This window comes from Macrobrachium rosenbergii, chromosome 26 (genome assembly GCF_040412425.1).
Source record: "Macrobrachium rosenbergii isolate ZJJX-2024 chromosome 26, ASM4041242v1, whole genome shotgun sequence".
Taxonomy (NCBI): Eukaryota; Metazoa; Arthropoda; class Malacostraca; order Decapoda; family Palaemonidae; genus Macrobrachium; species Macrobrachium rosenbergii.
Window position 1 is genome coordinate 33,309,821 of NC_089766.1, and position 16,616 is coordinate 33,326,436.

Sequence of the window (16,616 nt, forward strand, 5' to 3'; positions counted from 1 at the left end):
AATTGATTCTGATGTAATTTTTTTTCGTAAATCCTCCCAAAGAACTAGCAAAAATTTAGAGCTTAGTCCTTAAGGCAATTTTATTTGCATAATATCCTTTCCTGCAACTTTGTCTTCGAGGTTTCCATTTCGTTTCAGGATTTAGTCAGGATCATATAATATTTCATGAAGTTATTTCAACAAATAATAGAACTTTTATACCATTATTTCTTGAGTATAATTACAAACTTATATGATACGATCAAGTCATTAATATTATCTTCTTGACGTACCTGCCTTTAAATTTCCTCTAGATTTTATATCAAAAACTACTTTTCAACTTTAACTCACAGATTTTCTTAGCACTGCCTCTTTAATGGAAATGTTCTCGCCTAGTAACCTTCTATCAGACATTTGAGGAATAGTTAAGATTAGTAACATTCGTCTCTATAAAGAACCCGAGCAAAATAAATAAATAGCATTAAAAGAAAGATCTAAGAACTATGTTTGATTTTTGACATTTTAAAGGTGACGTTTGAATGTCAAGATCTGTTTCGGAACAGCTGTTGTAGCTAAACTGAAAATATAGGTCAACTATAATTCTATTACGAATGTATTCTTGCTGTCTAATTCCTTTACCTCAGGTCATGCTCGAAATTCTGAATTACTTGTGCCAAGCGGAAGAGAGAGGAGCTATCGAACATCTAAATTTAGGTGTGTCCAGAGTAAAAAAAGAATGAAGAACGACAAAGAATGAGAAAAGGTTTACCATAGCATGAGTGAAGGAAACTTCTCACTCTAGCAGAGGTCAAAACCACAGAAAATAAGAGACATAAAATCGGAGATATTTTCCGCTTGAGTTTTAAAGGGTATAAACAATTACAGAGACAATTATTCCGAAAACAATAGTATGATATTCGAAAGTTTCCAACACAATCAAACACACACACACACTCTCTCTCTCTCTCTCTCTCTCTCTCTCTCTCTCTCTCTCTCTCTCTCTCTCTCTCTCTCTCTCTCTATCTCTCTGTGAAACAAAAGCAATTGTTTTTTTTTTTTCATGCCAGTCCACGCATCCCGAGGTTACTGTTAATTGTTTTTAGTTTTGACAGCCTTCTTTTTGCCTCCTATATTACACAAAGTGAACAGGAATATTCTACTTCCTAATAAAACAGTGATGATTTTTTAATTTGTTTTTCAGTCAAGGTAAAAAAAAAAATATACTGGAAGTGAAGTGCACTGTAGGTAATTAAATGGAAATGCATTAATGGAACCCGGATAAGACTGTTATTAAAAGCACCATTATATGACACGTTTGATATATATATATATTTAAAACTATATATATATATATATATATATATATATATATATATATATATATATATATATATATATATATATATATATATATATATATGTTATGCAGTGAATAAGTATGAGATTCACTGATCGGGATTATGAAAGAGAGAGAGAGAGAGAGAGACACGATGTTGATAGTTTAAAATGATGAGTCATGGGACCAAGTAAATTGAAGACTAACCATAACAAACCTCCAAGATGTGAGAAAGGAAGGAGGAGTTAGAGGATAGACTAAGAAGTGAAAAGGTCAGCAAAATTGACCTGATTTGTCCTTGCCAAAAGTGGGAGTTAAGATTGAACCATTAAGAGTAAAGTAGACGTCCTCAAGGAGGCGGAGTTTTGTTCAACATAGGTCCAGAGTTCATTCTGATCAATTTTTAGCCAGAGTTACTTGAAAACCAAATTGGGTAGGATTGTGTCACTCGCTCCTCTCTTAACATCAAGAAATTTCTAAGTCCAGGGTGGCTGGCCGTGTGATATAGTAGAGTTAGAATAAAACTTATGAAAAACCGTGCCCGGTGAATACTTACCCCCTCCTGAAATATGAGAAATTATTAATAGACAATTTCAACCTAACTTACCGAGTCCCCTGCGTTACTATCAAGTGAAGTCTACAGACACGGTCGTTCATATGTGGTGCAACGCAAAACAAAGAAAAACTAAACCGCATAATATAATTTGGTGGCAGCGGTGGGATTTCGCCCAGCGCACATTTGAAAAAACATTAAAGTTCACGGCCCTAGAGAAATTTACAGAGAGTGAGCAGTGACGGCGCTTAAACTAACTCTCAATTTAACAGCGCAAATAATCTCAAGACGGTCTTCAGCACTAGAAACACCAATACAACATCAACACTGTAGCAGAAGGGAAACGAAGCAGAACGAAATATTCCAAGAAGCAGTGAATCTTTTTGCGTCGATCGGAATGAAAAATTGACAGCGGTAAATCTCTGCCTAGTTTGAAACTTCCGAACATTCGCATAAGATCAACCAGAAATTCAGTTTAATAATTATATATGAACATAATAAGAACAATAGTAATAATCACGGCATAGAACAGCGGTGATTTTTATAAGAAAACGAAATTTACGAAAGAAAGAATCAGCAACTCGCGCTATACTACGCCGATCGCAGCAGCGGAGAAGACGAAAACAAACTGTGTTGGCGGACGTATGAAAGTCGCTTATATCTACGTCAGTTCAGTGAACTTTTCTATCGTGTACGGACTTAAATACACGAAATTCCAAAAATTTTTGGTCGCTAAAAGGGAGACTTAGCGAAAAGTAGCGGTAGCAGAGCAGTGACGACGACGGCGACGAATGAGAGCGGAAGACGGCGACGAAAGAGTGAAGAATTCGGAACGGCGATAAAGTTTAGAAGTCAACGCGTTGATAACCGCCTCTCGAAAGGGAAGTGACGCCTTCAATCAACAATTTGGAAGGGATTCCAAAATTTTTCTTCGCCAAATTCAGCAAGTACGGACTGGAAGTCGGCCGAGCTGTGCCGAATTATCGCTGGATGCTAACGACAAATTGCGCTCAAGTGCAATCAGCGCGATCTTCAAGTGCAAGGCGACACGAAGCTAATTGAATAGTAAACATTCATTCCTAGTATCGGGGAATTATCAAGAGAATTTTTTTCTCTGTGAATAATTAAAATTTTTTTTGTGTGAGTGAAATTTTATATAATTATTTTTCCCTGCAGTGCGCAAATAGTTTTTTTTTTAAACATAAATGATTTAAGTAAATTGTTTTTTCTTTTGAATAATATTCTGAAGAATTTTTCCTTATTGTTGTACGAAGGAAATAATTTTTTTTTCTCATATTTAGTAATTTTTTTTACGAAATAGAAATTTTCGTTCACCTGGTGATAGAGACAATTCTGTTTAAATAATTCTATCATAATAAATTTTATTGTTAAACACTTGGCGCAGCATTTTGCAGTGGAACCCAAACAATTGTATACATAAATACTAATATCAGACTTTTTCAGATTGTGAGAGAGTCCTATGAAGGAATGAGTTAGGAAAAATTTGAATTTTTTTGTATAGAGGGATACAGTCAACTCAGCAAACATGCAATTGAAGTAAGTACCTGATTCTCAAATTAATTTTTTTTCAATTTTTCATTCTTGGAATCATTGAATATTTTATGAATTAATATGAATAACACTTTGGACGAAGTTATCGCCCGACTGCAACAGACAAGAAGCGAAGACCAGACTCCATATAACCTAAGACCTGTACCTGAACGACGTTCTAGACAAGTTGATCCTAGTAATACTAGACCCAGACGTTCTCGTAGTCAAGGTCCCCCACTTAGTTTACCGAGTGCGCCTAACCCTTCAGTTGTAACCACTAACCCAATAACTTCCATTGTACCTAGAAATCCCAACATGGCGCAAGCCGCCGTAATAACCCAAGCCACTAGATTTTGTGGAACGGTAGACCCAAGTAATGTAGATAAAAGTAGATTAGAAGAATATGGTGTAAATCGATGGATAGCAGACACAGAAAGCAGAATTTCAGCTGCTGGTATCACAGATGAGAGAAAGAAAATAGATGAAGCACTCTTGTATGTTAGTATGGAACATGGTGATGCACATACAGTTCTTCATTCAGTACTTTTTAGGAATATTACTCTGTTTAACGAATTCAAGAAACAGTGCTTACAGTTTTGGCAACCAGAAGCACAGAAAGATCCATGGTATAACATAGGAACTTTCCATCATCAGAAATATGAGGGTAATCACTTAGTTTTAGCCACTAGAGTAGAAGAAGCTATAGATAGAGTGACGACAGATATGAAAGCTGTAGGAATTGTTGTTGGAAGGAAGGATGAATTTGATGATGATGAAACAGATTTAGCTAGTATATCCAAGGTACTTAGATATATGTCATTAGGACCAATCTACGATGCTTTGGGTAAGGAAGAAAGAGTAGCCTTAAAGAAGTACTGTGATAGGAAGCCAAATGATGGAATTGTACAAACCTTGATGTACATAGAAAGGAAAGTAAAACAGAATTCATCAAGTAGTAGTGCAGATTTTACGGGAACCGTAGCTAGTGGAAACCCAAGAAATAATAGCAATCAGTCCAATAGAAACCAATCAGGGCAAGCTAGGTCTAGGTATCAGGAAATAGAAATTCGTTTGATAGAAATGGTGGGAACAACAATAGGAGATTTAATCAATCAAATAGAAACAATCAAGGTAGGCCGCCAAACAGAGGTAACAATGGGAATACCACTGGAAATAACAGGACTCCTGGACAGAGGAGCTAGTCAAGGCCAAAATTCAGGGAATAATAGGCCACAGTTCAATAGGCAGAGACAAAGTTGTGGAAATTGTGGTTATAACAACCATACAACACAGAATTGTAGAAGAAACAAATGGTGTTGAATTGCAATAAGACAGGACATTTAATCCAGAACTGTTGGTACAACAAACAGGGAAATTCTCAGGGTCTCAAAATAACCAAAGTACTCAGCCTAATAATCAAAATACCTCCCCAGTAACCCAAATCAAAGGGGATTCTCAGTGACAATCACAGAGAGTGCAGCAGAAAGGTCCATCCTTACAGAGAGAAATAGTGACAGTGAATAAGGATGTGTCCCCAACAGACATTACTCGAAGTAATGAAATAGTGTTTTCTGTAAAGAATTTTAATACGTGTCAGGAAGAGTTGCCTATCATACAAGTACACTTAGAAGGTGTACTGAGTTCCATATTGTTGGATACAGGCAGTACTGTAAGTATCATAGATAAAGGCACTTTAATAAAACATATAGGTTGTGAGCTTTCCCAAATGAGAGAATCCTATAGGACCATAAAGGGGATCGCTGGAAAGCAAATAAGGGCTATAGGCAATGTCAATTTAGAGATAGAAATTCTAAATAAGAAATACAGGGAAGAGTTTGTGGTGTTGGAAGAGAAATATTTTCCAGCTCAAGCTCTATTTTCCTTCCAGGCTATGAAAAGATGTGGAATTACACTAGATTGTAGCAATGGAAGAGTAACTATCAAGGAAATTGATAGAGGAAATGTTTGCTCTCTTGAAGAAGAGGAACAGTTTCAGATAAACTTGATCACTTTACCTGAGACAGCCTCATCTGAAGAAGTAGACATCCAACAGATAGAAATAGAATTTAATGCTAACCCGGGTAGGACAGTGTGTAGAAATTCAATGATAGAAGAAATAGGAGAAGATAGACAAACTACTTTTAAAAGCCTAGAAGCCACTCAGGAGGAATTCTCAGATAGCAGGTATGAACCTGATAACTCAAGTGCACGACAAGTAGATACCTCCGAAGAACTTAGTTCTTTTTCCCAACCTGACGATCCTGACACGCTAATAGATTGTAGTCACTTAATAATAAGAGAAGATACTGAAGAGAAGTATCTCAATGAGGTGTTGCTGTTAGGCAACCTGAAAATGACAGAGATAGGTTCTGTGATACTACAAGATGAAAATTCAGATGATACTGATGTCTGTTACACTGCCGATGCACAGAATGCAGAAGAGATCTGCTTAGTTAGTACTGCCGATGATAATCTTGTAAAACTCAAATTAAACAATAGCATTATACTGCATCCACAAGGTCTGACAAAGGTTTGTCTTAGAATTGTAACAGATAAAAACCTAGGTGATACAGATGTGTTATTAGTTAATGAAGACTTACCAGACTTTGTGAAAATGGACAATTCCTAGTAAGACTTAATGGTGGAAATTGTACGACTTATGTGTATAATTATTCTGACAAGAGACTAGAATTGCATGCCGGCATAGAATTCTGTAAGGGAATTGTGATTACTAACCCTTTACTAACCCTAAGTGAAAAAGCATTTGTCTCTGTAGCTGACACAAGAGTTAAATTAGAAGGGGAAGTAAATAATACAGATTTTCCTCATTGTAGGGACAGGTTAATACAGATATTAGAGAAATATAGGAGTGTTGTAGCAGTAACAGGAGATATGTTAGGAAGGACAGATGTCCTGCAGCACAAAATAGTCATAGAAGATGGTGCTAGACCTTTTTATATACCTAACTACAAACTTCCAATAAGTCAAAGACCCATTGTAGACGAGATGGTTGAAGAGATGAAGGAAGATGGAGTTGTAATACCTTCTAAGTCACCTTATAATTCACCTTTACTGCTAGTTCCAAAGAAAGACGGTACATGGAGGATGGTAATTGATTACCGTAAATTGAATTCCACACCATCCCTGATCGAATGCCAATGCCAGTCATTAATGACATGTTAGCTCAATTAGGAGGTGCCAAGGTTTTTTCTAGCCTCGATTTACTGAGTGGATATTGGCAAGTTCCTCTCGATGAAGAATCCAAGCATCTCACGGCATTCAGTACTCACAAAGAACATTTGCAATTTGAGGTAATGCCGTTTGGTCTTACTTCAGCTCCTTTAACGTTTGTACGTTTAATGCTGCAAATCTTGGGAGATGTTGAAGACGTATCAGTTTATCTTGATGATGTAATAATTGCTAGTAAGGATGTAGAGAGTCATTTCAAGACAATAGAATTAGTATTAGATAGGCTCAGAAAGGCCGGTTTAAAGGTAAAAATTAAGAAATGTCAGTTTCTGAAGAAATCTCTAGAATATCTAGGACATGTTATCAGTGAACATGGTTTGAAAATGCAAGAAGGAAAGATTAAGGCTATTGTAGATTATCCAGCCCCAAGAAATTTGAAGGCACTAAGAAGATTCCTAGGTATGGTAGGGTATTATCGACCTTTCATAAAGGGATTTGCTACCATAGCAAAACCATTAACTGAGTTAACTAGGAAAGATGCTAACTATGAGTGGAAAGATGAACAGGAAGCAGCGTTCAAAACACTAAAGGATATGTTGATAACAGATCCTATCCTAGTTTATCCAGACTTCGAGAAGGAATTCTACTTAGCCTGTGATGCTTCAAGTACAGGACTAGGTGCCGTCTTGATGCAAAAGGATAAAACAAGGATGAGGACTGTATTCTATGCCAGTAGAGTTTTGAATGCAGCTGAAAGAAATTACAGTACAACAGAAAGGGAATGTTTGGCATTAGTCTGGGGATTACAGAAATTTAGACACATTTTGCTAGGACATAAAATTAATGTTCTTACAGATCATAAACCCATTTGTGATCTTTTCAAGAAAAGGGCTTTACCAATAATATGAAGTTCAATAGATGGTTCGTTAGCGTATTAGAATTTGCCCCAGAGTTTAGATACATACCTGGTAGATATAACACATTAGCTGACGCCTTATCTAGATCACAAGAAGAGAACGAGAAACAAATTACCACTCATAATTTCGCCTTCAGTTGTCAAATCACAGACTTAGATTTAGACAAAGTTCGTCAAGAACAACAAAAGGATTCTAGAATAAAGGAAGTAATTGGTAACCTCTTGCAAGGTGAGAAAAATTCAGAGTTTCAATTGATAGATGGGTTATTGTACAAGACTTCAGACGAACCAAATGCTTGTTCACGTTTGTACATTCCTAATACACTAATACAAGACGTTTTAGAACTAACCCATTCATACAAGTTATCAGGACATCCTGGAATTAAGAAAACATGTAGAACAATCACTAGAAACTATTTTTGGCCTCGATGTAGTGAAGATGCTACTCGATTTGTTCAGAATTGTACCCTATGTAATATACATAAGGGAATGTCAACGTTAAGGCTCCTCTGGAAATGTATCCTTCAGAATTAAATCCTTTTCAAGTAGTCACAATGGATTTCTTAGGTCCATTCCCGAACACCATCAGAGGAAATAAACAGATTTTAGTTTTCATTGACTATTTGACCAGATACGTAGAAATTGTTCCAACTAGAAACAGAGAAGCATCAACGGTGGCAGAAGCCTTTAAGTCTAGAATTATAACCAGACATTCATGTCCTCAAGTTTTGCTCTCAGACAATGCTGCTGAATTTACTAGTGACATTCTAACGAAATTGTGTGACTTTTATGAAATACAGAAATGTCAAATAACAGCATATAAGCCAAGCTCAAATGGAGCAGTAGAAAGAACAAATCGCAAGATAAAGGATGTTCTGAAAACATTGGTAACCCCTAGCACTGAAGACTGGGACTTGACTCTCGAAGACATACAATTTACTCTAAACAACACAGTAAATGAATCAATAGGAGAAACTCCTCATTTCCTATTGTATGGCTACCAAAGAGAATGCCAAATTCACTTTTGGATGATGCCGCACCACCCAGACGTACGTACAACTACGAGGACTATATTGCTTGGAAGACAAGACGTACGTACTGAGACCGTTAAAGTCACCAGGGCTAGATTAAAGGAGTTACATAAAAATCTAGTAAGTATTACAATAACAGATCCACCATACCCTCGTTAAAGGTAGGACAACAAGTTTATGTACTCAATCATGTTCTTGAAGGACCTAATATTAAAGTATCACCAAAATTTCGAGGTCCATATAGAGTTTTAGAAGTTTTGAAGTTGAATAAATTCAAGTTAATGCATGAAATTACCTTGAAAGAATCCATTGTACATTGGAACCACATTAAAGTAGTTCATTCAGAACCTTGGTCGTCTACCCAGTTAAAGGATTTGTCCAATAAAGATAAGATAGATAATAAAATAGAATCTTCAATGACCCCAAGGTATAATTTGAGAAGAAGGTAATGGCAAGTGCAATGGTAAACAAATGTAGTTGATAAGATTTTTACTGCTCAATAACATTATTTCAGCAAATGGATTGTATGGTGGTTGGCAGTGAGTCAAATTGTGAACTCACTCGTACAACTAAGGAAGGAGCCATCATCAAGGAGCATGGCAAGGTTAAGATGATACAGGACCTAGCCATTGTTAAGATCCAGACGGACTCCATTATCGATCAGAGAGAGCAGTTAGGCCAGCTGAGCAATCAGATACAGGCAGGATTACAAAGTGTCCAAGATAGAAATTTGTACGACATGCTCTCCAAGTTGCAGAGGGACATCGATAGTGTTATGCCAAGGAAAGTAGTAAAGCGATCACTCATACCCTTTATAGGCGTCGCTTTACACAATCTCTTTGGAGTGGCGACCGATGGTAATGTTGAAAGGCTAAAGGAAAGAGTGGCACAACTTGAAAATTGGGCTTCTGAGCAGGGTACTGTCTATAATAAAGTAATAGGAAATGTCAATCAAAATCAGAAAATGATCACAGTGCTGAAAGAATTTGTGAATAGTGCCCTCCATAATGTTTCATCAGAAATTGCTAAAATCCATCAAACAGAAATGATGGAGCAACTGCTCATAGAAACAAGTAATTTCCTTCTGGAATACAAGGAATTACTCAATGCAATCATGATGGCAGGTAAAACCTGCTGTCGCCTTTTCTGATAAACCCTAGTGAAATTGAAGCCATTATTCAGAAATGTGTTGTGAACAATCACTTGAAGCCACTAGTAGAAAATATAGTGGACTATTATGGCCTGATAACAGTGAAAGTGGTAGCCAATCAAATCATACTAGTGATCCCTTTCAACAATCCAGACGTCAACTCATTGATGTCAGTCTATCCATTCCCAATGGTAGTAGATAATAAGTCCATTGTACTAGAAGGAACAGTTCGACACTTTGCCTTGCAGCATGATTCTTTCCTAGTGACTGAAATTCCCGAACATAAATTCAGGGAATGTGTCATGCTTAATGATGGTGTATATGTTTGTAACATTGTGAATTTCTATGAACCATTGAGTGCTCTTCATTGCCTAGATGATCTTGTAAACAACAAGAATGGTAAGAACCATTGTAAATATATACCGTTTACAGAAACTTTCAAGGCTCAAATCATTGATGATGAAATTTTTGTGTTCTCAGCAAACAGATTGACTGCTAAGATTGACTGTAAGTCAAACAAAACAGAAGTAGTTTTCATTAACGTACACTCATTTTCATCTGCTTGTGAACTGGTCATTTTACATAATTTGTATTACAAACCAACAGTTTTCACGACGTACAGTTTGAATTTCAGTAAAAGTGTACATCAGTTTGCAGTTATTAACGAATTTCAACTTTCAGAACTGGAATTGGAGACATTCACAAAGCTAGAAGAGGTTCATACTTTCTTTCATACATATAAGACCGAGATTTCTCCTGTTATGTCATTCATAAATGTCATTCTTTTGGTACTATTTGCTTTCATTTCTTTTATAATTGTCAGGAAATTAATATTGAATAAGCTTACCTTAATCAAAGACATGATGGACAGAATCCTTCCTAGAGAGTGATAGCGTTTACCATTGACTTGCACTTGAACATTTGATGATTGATTTTTTTATTTTTCAATTTATGATTGATAACCAGAGAGTGTTAGGCATTTGATATATTTACTTTGCCATAATTTTCTGCATTTAGTTTGAGTATTTGATATATATTTCATGCTTATATTGTTTGTGTTAGCACTATGATGCATTATAATATTTCTTGCATTTGTTGCTTGTTAATAGAAATCATTGACATTGAAGTAATTGACTATAGTCAAGTTGAGTTGGTTATCTACTTGCATTGTAGTCAATGCTGGTAGGTGACCGAGTGATGTTATGCAGTGAATAAGTATGAGATTCACTGATCGGGATTATGAAAAAGAGAGAGAGAGAGAGACACGATGTTGATAGTTTAAAATGATGAGTCATGGGACCAAGTAAATTGAAGACTAACCATAACAAACCTCCAAGATGTGAGAAAGGAAGGAGGAGTTAGAGGATAGACTAAGAAGTGAAAAGGTCAGCAAAATTGACCTGATTTGTCCTTGCCAAAAGTGGGAGTTAAGATTGAACCATTAAGAGTAAAGTAGACGTCCTCAAGGAGGCGGAGTTTTGTTCAACATAGGTCCAGAGTTCATTCTGATCAATTTTTAGCCAGAGTTACTTGAAAACCAAATTGGGTAGGATTGTGTCACTCGCTCCTCTCTTAACATCAAGAAATTTCTAAGTCCAGGGTGGCTGGCCGTGTGATATAGTAGAGTTAGAATAAAACTTATGAAAAACCGTGCCCGGTGAATACTTACCCCCTCCTGAAATATGAGAAATTATTAATAGACAATTTCAACCTAACTTACCGAGTCCCCTGCGTTACTATCAAGTGAAGTCTACAGACACGGTCGTTCATATGTGGTGCAACGCAAAACAAAGAAAAACTAAACCGCATAATATATATATACACAAGCATTTTTTTTATTTACCATTGGTCGTATCAGCATATGCGTTACTTCAAATGTAATAATTTAGTTAGATTATATAAATATTTGTGAGTATGTATGAACACCAATAAGGCTAGTAAATATGCGAATTGATTTATATAATTTCCTGGCAATTATCGATGATACCTGGAAAATGTTCTTGGAAACGCTATAGATACGTATTGTTCCGCGTAGGCGATTTGTCAGTAAATAATGTCTCTTTATTTTCGTTGTTGCTTTGAACCATTACCATTTTATCAGTCTCAATGTGTCTCATTCCTTACATTTTCTTAGCCTTATAGTTAATCCTATTTGCAATAAAGGAAATTCATCAATATGCAAGGTTATGCTTATATTATTTCTTTCAGAGTAATATTGCAGTTACACTTTTTCAAGTTACACAGCTTTTATAATCTAACAAATTACTGGTTGAATTATGAGTACATTAAATTTATCAAATAAGTTTGATTTTTATATAAAATTACTATTGAATATAATTATTTGCCAATATTTATCAAATTTTTTAGATGTATTGGAAATTATATTTATTTTCCGTTAGTTATGCATAATTAAAAATTTTCATATTTACAATAGGATGCATATCGCATCTAAGCCAGAATCTAGTGAATTTAGATCAGTTTGTCTTTTAATCTTCCTTTTGAGTTTGATCAAGGTTATTGTACCTGCTTCATATTATGCTTGATAAAAATCTTTGTGAAACTGACATTGTCAATTCTGGGGTTTCCATTCATATTTTTCAAAGAAATATATCGATCAATATGATTTAATGACATTACATTGTTTTTATATTTTATTGCATTTAAAATAGAAAATCTTTGACTTTTATTTATATCTACCAAGATGACAGTACGAGCATGGATTTAATGTAAAATCTGAAAATATCATTATCCTATTTATGAAATGTTTTTGTGAGGACACAAGATATTTAAAATCAAATTCGATTCAATGCCGCTTGCCAATAATATCTGTAAAACATTTAGGATGAATATGTTATTTTGTTCTTTTAGCTAGGCAGTTTTCTTGGAGACATTCTGGCCAAAGGTAAATGGAAACAGTGCTTACCTGTACAGCGAGTCAGTGCTGACAAAGCCCTAGCGTAATGTATGGCTTTTCACGGAGACAAGGGGGCAGCACAGCCTGGGCGGCGTGCTGGCTATGCCTCCGGAAGTCATCAAGTTCCGGTGATCATTCGCGTATGAGTGCGCTCTCATGGGCATGTCATAAGAGGTGTGGATGTTCCATTTTGGAAAAAGGCTAGACATTGGGAGTCTTGATTTCTTTGTGAAAAGATCCACTTGGTTGGAGGACTGAGTAATGCCTGTGAGGTGAACTGGAACTTTATTTTCAAGAAAACCTGAATTGGTTTGATACACTTTGTTTAATATGTACTGATTCTTTGCAGTGGTTACCATGCTGAATGTGTTTTCCTCATTTATTTTTTTTTTTATCTGCTATGTCTCTTTGATTGTTACTGATTTTGTGATTTGACTATGTTTAATAATGTGCATTTCTTTTGGGGTTGGTAACGTGGGAAAACATCCCACGTTTATTTTTCTCTGTGCCTATTTTTAAAAGTTGTTTTTACTGTTGTTTCCTCAGATGTTTTGAATAGAGGCCAATATAAATGGAGGGGACTGGGACTTACCATGGCTACGGTCGTGTTGACTTATTTTGACTTTTTTTGCTGTAAAAAATCAACTGGTTGACGTTGATGGCACCATGTTATATTTCTTACTTGGCTAATTAGGTTAACAATTCTGGGATGTAGATATTCCCATTTTATTCGTGTTTTGATTCCACTCTACTTGCCATGCTAGATTATTACTGAATAAATCAGATTTTTATTGTAGTCATGGTTTGCTATTCTTCCTTAGTTCAGTTAGTGACTTGGATAACGAGAAAGAGAGAGAGAGAGAGAGAGAGAGAGAGAGAGAGAGAGAGAGAGAGAGAGAGAGAGAGAGAGAGAGAGAATGTGCTGACCCAGTACGCAGGCTGGCCATGGCTACCGGGGAATCTTTGAGTTATAAGTTAATATGACATAGTTCTTAAAACAGATGTGTAAGGAGGTTATGACCCTATCTGACCTTGTATAATAGGGAATAATATAGCCATAATCCATTTCAAAATAGCTCCAATGAAAACTCGAACAGGAAGGAACGAGGAAGAAGGAGGTCTTCAAATTGGAATTTAAACATATATCTTTGTTCTTGTTGCCTTGTAAGGTTAGTTATTACTTCCAAAATATGTGACATTATGAAAATGAAAGTGATTGATCTGTATACATAACTGGAAGCAAATGAAACAGGATGAAAGAATTGTAACAGAATAAGGGAAGCAAGGAAAGTAATAGTGTCTATAAGAATATAAGAAGGATAATATATTTACAGAAGTTGAATTTCTTCCAAGGATTATTCAGCCAAACGTATATGGAAGGAGAAGTATGGATGCTGAAGGAAAATGAGATGAGAGGGTATAATAGTATAATGAAGAGTCGAGTGATTAAAATGGACAATTACTATGACTGTCCGCCTGACTGAACAACATACACGGGCCGTTCACACAACCAGCACTCTGTGACTATAGGGAGAACACAGGAGGCATTGAAAGAATTTGGGAAAAAGAATCCTCCCTGTGATACCATAATTATTTTATCCCTTCACTATTTGACGTAAGTTACCAAGTTCAGGTGTCAAAACTGAAGAACATATCTGTCAAAGAGGTTGAAGAAGCATAGGAGATTGAAGGTGAATGAAAAGGGCATGCCACCTCGTTGCAAGAAAGAAGCGCCTCCAATGAACAAAGGAATTAGAATTTTCTGATGAAATGATAGATATCTATACGAAGACAGTAAAAGCGTAAAAAATGTCCATATACGGGCTGCAACTATAAAAGGGCCAACATAATGACAGACGGCTGGAAACTGTCATTCACACAGGTTTATTAACTCATATATAAGGTGTTCTTGAACTTCGACACTGATGACTGACCACTGATGACTGGCCATTTGTGGAATACCCGGAGAGATCTAGGAGTCAAGTGACATCCCGATTCCTAGTGTCCCAGAAGATGACGCAGCTCTTAGCACTTCTTCTTATAGCACACAGGATGTGGTGTTCATAAGGAAGAGGAATAACAGGAGCCCACCCCACCAACCAGGTCTTAGAACCGTCTCGTCCCATTCCACTATTTCCATAGTCAAAGGAAATGGGGCCATGTGTGCTATATGAAAGCATCAGGAAAGACACGTTGCAACAGTGTGCTGAGTGCCAGGTTCCTCTTTGTACTGTACAGGATTGTTTCAAGGTGCACCACATGAAGCAAAAGTCCAGAGCGGTTAAACCTCTTTATCTCCAGCACAGGGCCTCGCAGCCAAAAGCAGAGCTGCCATTATAAGCCCATCCTCCTTCAGCATTATTGGTGAAGTGCATGGCGGCCCTCCATCAGTCAGAGGAGAGGAGGAAAGAATAAAAATAAGATTAGAATTTGTGGAAACTCCCAAGAGAATACATAAACATTTTATGAGCATACAAGCATTGTTGACGTTGCAGAGTAACACTTTCACATGAAAACTCAGAACTTTTTTGCAAATGTTCTCTATAGCTTTACTGGATAGTAACTAACGCGAAAATGAATCTTGGTTTTGCAATATGCATACCAGAAACAGATATTTATTTTTCATCTTGAGAATTGTTGTTTACAGTAACCTTCAAATCATTCTGATCACTGCTTTTGTTATTTGAATTGTTTATAGAATGAAAAAATTGAAAAAGTATTCGCCTTCAAAATGAAGGCATAATGATTGAAATAAAGTGAAAATTAATTTTACCATCAGCAGTTAAAATAAAAAAAAATTTACTGGCTTTTTCAATTTTACAGTTTAAGGTTTACATTTTTACTTACATTTTGCTGCCCAACACATGACAAATAACAATAAACTATATATCACTGGAGAGGTAATTTATCGTAGACTTATATGGTGGAAAAAAGATATTTCACATACTTTCTGGTAAGTCAACTGAAAATTCCTATATATTTTACAACTATCTTCGCCTTTAAAATGAAAGTAAAATCATTGAAATAAATTGAGCGGGAAAATCCTAACCAAAGATGAAAGTAAAATTCCTTGAATGGTTATTGGCCGAGTAATAAAAAATTACATATTTTTCATACTCTTTTGGGCACAACAATAAGTTATATAGAATTGTTAAGGGGATTTGTCATTCCATTGTGGGATGTAAGAAAGTTTGTCTGCTTTTGTTAGTTGAAGGCAAAAGATTTAGTATTACAAATATGCACAATATTTTTATTTACGTCAAACTTTAATCGGTAATTTCGACTTCTTTACCATACAATGTTAATGACAAGTAATCAGATTAAGGACGAATATCTCTGCTCATAATTGACGCTTGAGAGAAATTCCCTGACTCTAGGATAGACAAGGCTGGTCAACCCCAAGTGACCATCAGGTTGATGATCACTTCCCATTTACCCCTTAGCTCCTTCATTACATTTCCGTTCCCATTTTATAAGAAACATGTGCCCTGGTTATATCTCAGCGGATGATCATTATTTAAAATGATACCCGAAACGCCCCAGAAAGAATTAATATAGATTTCCACGATGACTCTCAGAATTTAGTGTACGATCTACCATAAATAATGTAAATATAATATATATATATATATATATATATATATATATATATATATATATATATATATATATATATATATATATATATATATATATATATATATATGACTATTTATCACATCATATATGATTCATATACAATATATATATAAATGACTACAAACGATCATATCCTTTAATATCAATTCACTCTACCTCGGAAGGAATATATTTTTCATATATGTTACCAAAGGGAATTTTTAGTTGATAATAAGTCCACCGTCCCGTGGGGTCGAACCAGCGACGGACGAGGAATCAGGACTACAGTGACACACTAACCAGTCGGTGGACTTATTATCAACTAAAAATTCCCTCGGTAATATATATATATGAAAATATATTCCTTCCGAGGTATATA

The 16,616-nt window shown here is 35.8% G+C and overlaps 1 long non-coding RNA gene across 1 annotated transcript; it reads left to right on the forward strand.

Annotated features, from left to right (window-relative positions):
• The first annotated feature begins 1,724 nt into the window (after positions 1–1,724).
• LOC136853125 (uncharacterized) lies at positions 1,725–11,357 on the forward strand. The gene is made up of 3 exons (XR_010857361.1): positions 1,725–2,933; positions 3,333–3,425; positions 9,070–11,357. It is a non-coding gene; the product is annotated as an uncharacterized lncRNA (long non-coding RNA).
• Positions 11,358–16,616: the final 5,259 nt, after the last annotated feature.